The sequence below is a fragment of the Magnolia sinica genome, chromosome 3, assembly GCF_029962835.1.
Source record: "Magnolia sinica isolate HGM2019 chromosome 3, MsV1, whole genome shotgun sequence".
NCBI lineage: Eukaryota > Viridiplantae > Streptophyta > Magnoliopsida > Magnoliales > Magnoliaceae > Magnolia > Magnolia sinica.
The window spans coordinates 89,835,105-89,846,094 of NC_080575.1; positions in this window are offsets into that span (position 1 = coordinate 89,835,105).

The following is a 10,990-nucleotide window of genomic DNA, read 5'->3' on the forward strand; positions in this document are numbered from 1 at the left end:
AAGTTTGGTGCTTTCTTAGCAACGTATTAATGTGTAATGTACGGTACAGTTTAGTGTTGGAGAGTCCACTTCTCTCTTTGGTAGAAATGATTCAAGGGCATGCCTGGAAACAGCACGTCCAAAAAATCAAAAGCTCCCTTATAATGGATTGCTTATGATTCTAATGAATCACTTTCAACAAATGATCTTAACCATCCATCCATGGCATACAACTTAGATAAAAGATGGTCATAAAAAACAGACGACTACTTTTCAGGTGGATAGGATCATCTGACTGGTGTGATTCTTTCAGGACGTCCCATAGGTTGTAAGTTTGTAACTATGGATAGTCCAGATTCATTCCTCGAAGACAGTTGCCTACAAGCAGAAATTGTTGATGGCACTGTATGATGGCTGATAGATGAATTTTTATGATAGTGGTTGGTTTAGTTAGTTGATTTTGTCATAAGAAGCTCAGATTTTCTATATTTTAATATGATTTCAGTTTGTATAAATATGATTTCAGATTTTTCTATATTTGCAAAAGATTATAAAAATCTTATAGTTTTATGATTTGTGATTTACATTTTCAATCCTCTTGCTATTTTGTGATCCGACTCGACTTTCAAAACATTGCTCATGAATGGACATGTTGCACCCATGTGGCAAGCAACAATGTAATCCTAACCATTCATGTGGCAAACAACTTCCAACTGACAGGAACCTTATGGAAATCAGGAAGCTTAGTTTAAATAATTGGAGTGTGTTTTCATGTTCAGACACAGAACAATGTTTTGGAACAATATCATACCAATATAGCTGCAGAATCTAAAATTTCATTCAATAGGCTTAACAAAACCCAGCTGCACAAACCTTCAAGCTCTTCAAATCTAAGGAGCATGAGTAGGTGAATGGATACAATTCAGTCGTTAGTATATGGAGAAGAGTAAGTAATCTTTTTTGTTGCTTCTTAATTGCGAATGGTCAATCTTACTAGAGATTCTCACCATTGATGTTAAGTCATTTGTGCAGCTTGAGGGATCTTTTTGTTAATTGGGCCACACATGGCTAGGCTCCATTTTTGTATTAAAAAAATTAAAAAATCCCCAAGTGACTTCTTATTAAAAAGCAAACAACCAAATTATAATTTTCTCTGTCTGCTTTTGGGTACCCATGTGACTTGAATTGCAAATGCTCTGTCTAAATCATGAGGAAATGGAAAAAGTTAGCAATGTTTGCTAGTATTCATGAGGAAGTAGTCTTCAAAATTCAGTTATATGCCATTCAAAATTCAGTTATATGCCATTCATATTGAGTTTCTGGAATCCAAATTGCAATTACGTTTACTTTTAAGTTGTAGTCAAGCTAAATGTTAGTTTGATTGCAGGGCATACAAGAAGCTAAATGTTATTTATGGTTGTGAAACAACATTGACTTCTGTCATTTCCTCATTCACACTTCACTTGTGCATCCAAGTACATCGATGACCATTTATTTCTAAAAGTTGAATATCCCACTGTTATGGACATAGTCCCTGTCTTATTTTTTGGGTGTGATTGTAGGGCATACAAGAAGCTGACAGATCTTCAGAAGGGTTCTACAATCTACATTCGTTCTGGCATCATCATCATGGTGAAGAACTCAACAATCAAGGTGGGTTTGTCATATGATGGCGGATTTTTTCCTTTTTGGGTGTGTGTGTTTGCAGGGCATACAAGACATTCTTTTTCCTTTTTTTTTTTTTCATACCTGTGGACTGTGGGAACTAGGAAGACATTTAATATGTTGCTTGCTGAAGTTTGTTGAAATCTCCTAAGCTATAAGATCCTAGCCTTTTTTTGCTGTTGTGGCATGAAAATAGACAATTACCAAGAGAAATGTGACATTGGTCCTCATTCCAGGGTGGTGCATGTGGTGACCCTCTCTTGCACCTTGGGTTCACCTTTTTGTGATGATTGGAGCATATTATTCTTTTTCTTCTATTTCATCTTCTTTTTTTTTTTTCCTTTCAAATCAACTAATTGGGTTGAATTTTTAAAAGCCCAGAACCGTGGATCCGATCCAGGACCGAAACGTTCTTCACGGTCCGGTTCCGGTTCGGTTCTAGGATGCTAACCGTCCGGTTCCAGTTCCAATATTCAGAGAACCGTTAGGAATGGTTCGGTTCCAATTTCACCCCAAAACCGGACCGAACCGACCCGTGTGCACCCCTAACAATTACATATGCGGCCGCATATTTTATTTTATTTTTTGCATTTTTTAAAAAATTAAAAAAATCAGAAAAAAGAGGAAAAATCAAAATAAATTATTATATGTCATTGGCCCTTGAAATACATTTAATTTAAGTAAAATAAAACCAATTACATTTACATTTACAATTTTACATAATGGATTAAATATTAAGTTAAGTCATCATCATTCATCAACAATTCTACTACATTCTACAATATAATTAGCTTCTTAACAATTAATATTTAACAAATATGAAATATCAATATTCAACATTCAACACTACATGATATACATCAATAATCAACATCAACACACTTAGTAAACATTAAACAAAATTAAGAAGTTACTTATTTATTATTTATCTAATCAATAATCATATACATTGATCTAGTAGCCATTGTGGCATATCACCACCATGTCTACCACCACCACCACCACCATCATCATCATTTGAGTCATCTCATTCTTCCATATACACTTCTTCTTCTTCCATTTTTTCATCATTTGTACGTACTAATACTTCATCAACATCCAATGGTGGATGATCTTTTGCTTGATCATCATTATCACCATTTCTTTCTTCAATCTCCTTAATCTCATCAATGGGTTGACGGCTACTACTCGCCCCCCGGCTCTCCTTGTCCTTCGCCTTCGAGTGGTACTACCTTCAACAGTTGTTAATCCGTATGCAGCATCTTCAACTTGTGTCATGTCAGCTCTTCTCTAGCAAATATCGGGTCCTCCATATATACGAGTCACTCGTTATCTGCATGCAACTCATCTAAGCAGAGAGGGTCAAAGAAACCGAGCTTTTCTTTCCTAGTTTGGAATCATTCTCGTAATTTTTGATTGTATTAAAAGAAAACTAATTCATTGAGTTTTTTGGCTCAAGGCGATTCCTTTTCTTGGTATAAATTTACAAAAAAGAAAGCGCATTTGACATTAGCTATTTAGGTAATTAATTTAGCTTAGGCCACTAAAAAAATTAAAGTTTACAAACAATTACTAAACAGTCTAAACTTAACGCCTCGAACGTGCTCCAATTACGCTTGCAACCACTAGTAGAATACATGAGTCTAAGAATCTTCATAGCTAGTTCCTTTAGAGCTGGATCTTTCTTGTTCGGGTCTACTCCATAAGCAGTCCACCGGTCAGCTGAGAAAAATAGATTAAGTAGGTTAGAGACACTTTGTATAAAAACTATTTGTAAGAGTACACAGTACACTAAGTCATTAACATTCATAAAAGTACTTACTACGTAATTCCATTATCCAATGCCTTATTAAGATATCCCTTGAGAATCTCTTCACTTTTTATGTAGAAGTCCAATAAAGTTGAGATCTTATCCCGTTCTTCTCTATCCGAAATCATTCTTTCAAATACATTAACAAATCCAACCATATGCATAGTTAGTGCTTCTGCTGGATCAGCAGAAGCGAATAAAAAGGTTGGATTAAGGATGTTAGCAGCCGAATACAATAGAAATGACATTTGGTTGCCCCATCTTTTATCTATAATATCTAAAATTGGCTTGCAATTACGATCTCTATAGTTAAAAAGGTCCATGATCTTATTTTTCGCTCTCTTCATCGCATCATATATGTAGCCCATTGCAGGCTTCTCATCCCCGTCCACCAATCACAATACAGTGACTAAGGGCTCAGATGATTTTAGCGTCTTTAGCACTTGAGTCCAAAAACTTTGAGAAAGAATTGTTTGTTGAACTCGTTTCCCTTCAGCCTTTTTTGACCAAGGCCCACTTATAAAATCAGCCGATACTACAAATTCTAAGTTCTGATTTCTTTGCATGTAGCCTTTGTAGTGTTAAAAAGGATGTAGCGAAACAGGTGACTGTTGGATGTAACAAGTTACCCCCAACGTGTTTTTTCTTTCGACTGAGAAGAAGGGCGTATTTGTACATAAAGACCGTGATTCTTCTAGTCCTTGCAATCACATTTATAAATAACCTACATATATCTTCTAATATAAGATCACTACAATGGGCCGCATAGGGGGTCCAAAATAAACGTCGTCTCTTCTCCATAAGAAAACGACTGACCATTACATACGAGGCTGTGTTATCTGTAATTACTTGTACAACATATTCCTCACATATTTTTTCTACTACACTATCTAGTAAGTTAAACAAATATTCTCTTATGTGTGAATGGCCCAACGCATCCACTAACTTCAAGAATATTGTCTCAGCTGGACAATTTACAAAAAAGTTAATGAGAGACCGACCGGATCTATTGGTCCATCCATCGGTCATTAGTGAACGACCATATATTTTTCACAATTCCTTATATTCAATTATGAAGGGTTATGTATATTCAACTTCAGCTTTTAGGCATGTCTCCCTCATTTCATAATATGAAAGAGGTTTAAGCTTAGGTCCAAATTGACCTATAACTTTAACCATTACTTTGAAGCTTCTCGATTTAACGGCGTTGAAAGCAATGCAGGTTTAGTAAAACCACTTAGCAATATATTGAATTGTGGTTTTCCTTTTCTTTTTTTTTATACTGGTTCTCTAAAGTTGTTTGAGCCGACCCTTTCCCTCTACCCCTTTGGTTGATTACATCCTCAGGGTGTGGTCTATGCCATTTATCCATGGGCCCATGCCCTCGGGCTCTTTTGGATAGTCGTACTTGTGGTTTAGACCGACCTGTCGAAGTAGGAAGAGTGGGACTAACTTCATCTACATTAACTACATTTATATCTTTATATGTATCTTGTTCAAGATATTCCTCATGACGTAAGGTACCATCGCATTTCTTTTTTAACTGTTTTTCCATATACTCCATGATCTCCCTTCGAATTTCTGGAGTGATTTTGTCGTATGCTTTTGCATTTGACACCGGTAAATGTGCAAGATGTTGCTTGTGCCTTGCAATGCCATCGGAACTTATATACCCACATAACTCACATACTATGTGAGTCTTTTCCATAGCACTACGATAGTGCTCATACTTCCAATCCGGGTCATTCGACTTGGGTTTCAAAGAGGAAGATTGAGAAGAAGACATTATGATATTGGTGTGTGTATTATTGATTGCTAGTAGCCTAATACTAAAAAGTAACTACTAACTAGAAACTAAAAAGTAAACTAAAGTAAGAGACTAAGAAGTAAGATCTAGGAGAGTAAGAGTAAAGAAACTAAAGAGATGAGACTTGGGGGAGAGAGAGAGAGAGAGAGAGAGAGAGAGAGAGAGAGTTACACTTACACACTTTACACCAATAGTAGTAGTCTAGTAGATGGAGAGAGAGAGTTAAGTTACACTTGTAGAAAGGGAAAAGAAGAAGGAAAAGAAAATGAGAAAGAGAGAGAGAGAGAGTTAAGTTACACTTGTAAAAAGAGAGGGAGAGAGAGAGAGACTTATACACAAACAAAATTAAAATTACAAATCTAGAAGAGGTTCCAACTCTAAATTCTTGTCTAAGTTGTCTTCTCTTCACCTTTGCCCCTTGACTTGAATATTGATCTTGAATTCTTGTTGTACTTGTAAGTTGTAAGTTGTAAGTTGTAAAAGTTGTAACTTGTAAGTTGTAACAAAGTAACAATTAACAAACAAACTAAAAAATAAAAAATGATAGAAGTTGTTAGAACTTAGAAAACTTAGGACTTGGATATTATGAAACTCTAAGTGAAAATGAGATAAAAAGAGAGAGAAAGAGAGAGTGATGTATGTTCCCGTAATTGAATTAGAAAGTAGAAAGAGAGTTCAATCAATTCAATGGATGGAGATTGGAGAGCTTGGTTGTAGACTTATAGTTGTAGTCTTGTAGATGTAGATCATGTAGTAAATTATTAATGTCTCTTGAAGAGTCTTGACTCTTGAATCTTCTTGATTCTTGAATGTGGATGTATGTACCCTTCCTTGATTGAAACTTCAATCTCAATCTTGATTTTTGATTCTTGAAAGTTGAAAGAAAAGAAATATGAAATATGGATGGAAAGGAGTGGATGTAGAGTTCTTAGAAATATGTAAGAGAGCAAAACAGAGAATAGAGAGAGTTTGAGCTTCTTTTTTTTGCATGTAGGAGTGCTTAGAATCCATTTTTATAGAGAAAAAATTTGAATAAAAAAAAACGCTCAAAAAAAGGTCAAAAATATGACTGTTGGCTACTATGCGATCGCATATGCTGGCACATGTGGCATACACGATTGCATATGTGCAGTGATCACATATGCTGGCACATCTGGCATACACAATCGCATATGTGCAGTGATCGCATATGCCACTGCTGCATATGTGATCCCACCACCATTATGCGCATATGCGAATGTGCGATCGCATATGACAACATTGCTATTGTCCACCTGAGATTAGGTCTTCTGATTTTTTGGATCATGTCTTAAAATAAGCTTTCAACATGGATGAACGACATAGATGTGAGGAAAATATATCAAAATGGGCTCCACAATTTGGGATCCCACACACCTGGATGGATCGACTCTAGTTTGGTTAGTGACTTTAGCCAATAGCTAGATCACTACTGGTTGGTGCTTGGTAGGCCTCGCCATGTTGCATGTGTTTTATCCATGCTATCTATCCATCTTTTCATATCATTTTAGGGATTGATTCCAAAATGAGTTAACTGAGGTAGATCTCAATCTTAGGTGGACCACACTATAGGAAAACAGTAGTGATCGAATGTTCATGATTAAAAACCTCCTATGGCCCACTATAATGTTTATTTGATGTCCCACCTGATGATTAGGTCCTAAAGACTTGGATAAAGAGAAAAACAAATATTAGTTTGATTTTAAACTTGTGGCCCTTAAGAAGTTTTTGAGTTACATATAAGTGGGTCCACTTTACATGTTTTTTAATACGAGGGCTCACTTTTAGGACCCACCTAATGATTAGTTTAGCCTAAGAATCGGTTCAACTATTCATCTAGATGGACTCAATAAAATTACATACTTTTATATAAGCTTTTCTATATGTTAATTTAATTTTTAAATAATTCTGTACTCCAAACTCAGGTTGAGGCGAATATACAACATTTTAACTGTAACGAACTTACAGGTTATCCAAACACAGAAACTAAGTTACATTTGAGTAAGTAACAACTTGTACTCAAACAAGATTACATGTAACTTTTATTCCCTTGAAAGTAGGTTACCTGTAACTTACAACTTAAAAAACTTACAAGCATCCAAACACAGCCTAAGAGAAGGAAAACACATTCCTGAAACTGTCTCTCTCTCTCTCTCTCTCTCTCTCTCTCTCTGGATTTTTTGTTCTTTCGACGGAGAAATGCTAACGTGAGCCCATAGCTAGGTTCCCATTTCATTTCGAGGTCTCGAGTCTAACCGTTTGGACCATTCGTTACTGTTTACCCAATGGATAACATTCAACCTTTTACGTTTTTGAAAAATCCAAACCGTCCAGTAGGTTTTTCGCATCAACAATATCACATTGTGCCATTATCAACAAAATCCACTTGTATGGTGGACCACACTTACATTTTGTTATTTATTAATGTCTTAAATTTTTTTCCCTGCGGGGGTTCGCCTTATGAGTGGATGAGGCTGATTTTTGCTTTAGGCAATCCTAACCATGAGTCTAACCTATGTAGCTGATGGAAAAGCTCTGTGAGCCCCACCATGATGTATGTGTTTTATCCACGACATCCATCCATTTTGTTAGATAATTTGAGGGCATGATTACAAAAATAAGGCTGATCAAAAGTTGGAGGAGACCATATGAATGAAAGAATGGGGATTGAATGCCTGTTGAAAACTTCTTAAGTTGCATGTCAATGTTTATTTGAGATCCAACTGCTCATAGAATAACTCGATGTTGGGAAAAGGCAAATATCAGCTTGCTCCAAAACTTCTATGGTCTCAAGAAGTTTACAACCGTAGGTAGGCATTCAATCACCACTTTCGTATCATGTGGTCCTATTGCTAGATATGTGCTCATATGTATGACGAATGTTCCAATTTTGATTAAATGTATGTAATTAGATTAGATGTTTAGACATGTCAAAGTCATATTCAAATTGAATTAAATTAGATGCTTGTGACCCAGGCACTAAATTGACTAAATCTGTGAAGATTGGCGTGATTGTTCCACCATTTATTGTTTACAACAACTAGACAATTTTAAAAGGAGGGCTAGTTTTTTCGAATGAGATATTCTTGTCTTGAGGATAAGGACTTTTCATTCAATAGTAATAACTGTGATTATGTTTCTCGATAAAGCAATAAAGATGAACCAAAAAAAAGAAAAGAAAAGAAAAAAGAAGCTAGATTTTCGTATAAAACTGGTACAATTAGTAAAGAGAAATTAGTAAGGAAAAAATATTTATGGCAATCTGTGTTAATAAAAACACCCATATTCTTGACAGTATTTTGGACCTGAATGGTCGTGAGATGGTCGTGGAAATACCAGACAGTCATGATATAAGATCAACAAGATGTGACTAAAGATGTACCAAGTAAGAATTCAATAATATGAGGATCCTATAATTGGGTTGTAAATATTTAAACTACTCTTATGTTCGTGTATTGCAATGATATGCTAGGCAGTAGCAAACTAAACTAAGAATTCATAGTTCCGAAGTTGTTGTAGCATGGTTGAACAAAAGTAAAGGAAATTAAGCTAAGAAGCTAAATTAATATGTTCATGATGGAGGAAATGGATAAGTAGTGTAAAGCTGAGAAGAGAATTGATTGATTTGAGTTGGTGAGGGCCTGAAGCTCTTTTTTGAGTGATATTTTTATTGGTTTTTAAGAGGCAATGACTGTGCGTAAGATTATGTCACTTGGATATAAATTTTCTGATTATGTAGTGGCTATATCTTACTCGAATCTAGAGTCCTTGCTTTGTTCTACCGTCATAGATGATCTACTAATATTTTTTGATGATTTTTCCCTATTTACCCCGACTTTCTTACGACTTTTGAGAAGATCTTGGACATTCTTTGAGAGATTTTTTTTAAAGTTAACCTGAGATAGTCATGCCGTGTGTATGTTGACTATATAGAATCTGACAATAATAAGTCTTTTGAGAAACTTCTTGTATACACTAAGAATCGTGTGTGCCTTATGTTTGTTGGTCATGTGTCTTGTCAGAGATGACCACCTTTTTAGGTCCTCGTTGTATGTACGACTTTAAGCATTCGACTCTTTTAGCATGATACGTGTCTTTAATAAATTAGTGCTAACGGTCTCTTTTACTGTGAGTATTTTTCTCTCCTATCTTTTGCATGAGTGTGCCAACACGTGGTGGCTTCTTGTTGGCTGATCTGAAATGCGTCAAGCCAGGTGTCAACAATGCCCTAAGGTCTCTTTGCATTTGGAGAGTGTGAAGAGATATTGCATCTTCTTGGCTTCTCGTTGGGAGTGACAAGTTATACGTGGTGGCATAAGATTTGTGTTTATTTATCGTGTGTAACCTCTAGCGTAAAAAATCATCTTGAATTTATTGTCGGTGAAGAGATTAATGGCATGTCCTTGTATAAATGGACTCTTTAGCACAATATACCTCACCACTAGATCTTCACCGCCTCCTCCTCTTGCCAGATGAGGGTCTAAATCAACAACGGTGTGTACAGGGGATGACCAAAGCTCAAAGAATCGATCTTTAAAAAATATCAAGCTAGGAATCCTCTTTTTGCACATACAATTAGCCAAAGATAGATACATTTTTCTCTTTTCTTTTGTAATTTTCAGTTTTATACTTCTTTATGTATTAAAAGATGAACGTTAAAAGAAAAGAAAAATATATCTTGTAAGGTTGATAGTAATGCAAAATTATCAAAATTATTTTTTGATAAACTTTTTCTCTTGTAAACTGTATACGGAATTGTAAAGGACCATGCTATGCATCGAATATGGAAATCAAATAAACTAAATAGCGTACGTGATTGGGACGCCATTGTTGTATGCTTGATGCCGTAGTCTTTCGCACCTTGCACTCTTAGAGAAGCATTGAGATGGGAATGGAAGCTTTTGTTATATGTAGGCTTGGGGATCCAACTATGTTTTTATAGTTTAGAGGGTTGAGGAGTTTGGAACCTATCGAAACTCCTCTCCCTAAGGCTCCACATGAATTTGGTAATCCCAGTTTGACTTGAACACTGTGTGTGTGACACAGTTGTAGCACACCACCCCCTACACAATTTTAGATGTATCACAACTGAGTGGGGTCCACTGTTATTCCCGATCACACTATCCAACCCTTAGGGCAATCTAGACTGTTGATCAATAAGGCCAACCTTATAAAATTCTTACATCTCTCTCTCTCTCTCTCCCCCCTTCCTCTTCTTTGTTTACTTGGTCAATTCTTCGGTTATTTCAATCTATACACCTGTAAGGACTCCTGCAAAGTAGGTACATACTTTTTTCAAATACAACTATTAATAGGATTCTTACTTTCTTGACCGTTTAAATCTTGCAAAAGATAAGAACCTTCTCATAGTACTTTCTTTACGATAAATGGTCCTTCCAACTTCAGGGTACCATTTTCTAAATTTAAGATTTTTTACGATAATGGGAAGTATAGTTTTTCAAATCAGCATACCTTCGTTGACTTTTCTTTTACCTTCTTATTATATGCTCTGGTCACCTTGGCTTTATGGAGTCATAGTGAATTTAGAGCTTACATCCTGGCATGATCTAACTCTTCGAGTTCGATCATCATTGACTTAGTAAACTCTCGCGGAAAGGCAACTCAAAGGGATGTTATATTGTCACGCCTTAAAATTTAAAACTCAAGTATTTTTTACATTCGTTTATCATATTCACAATGAATTTATCATA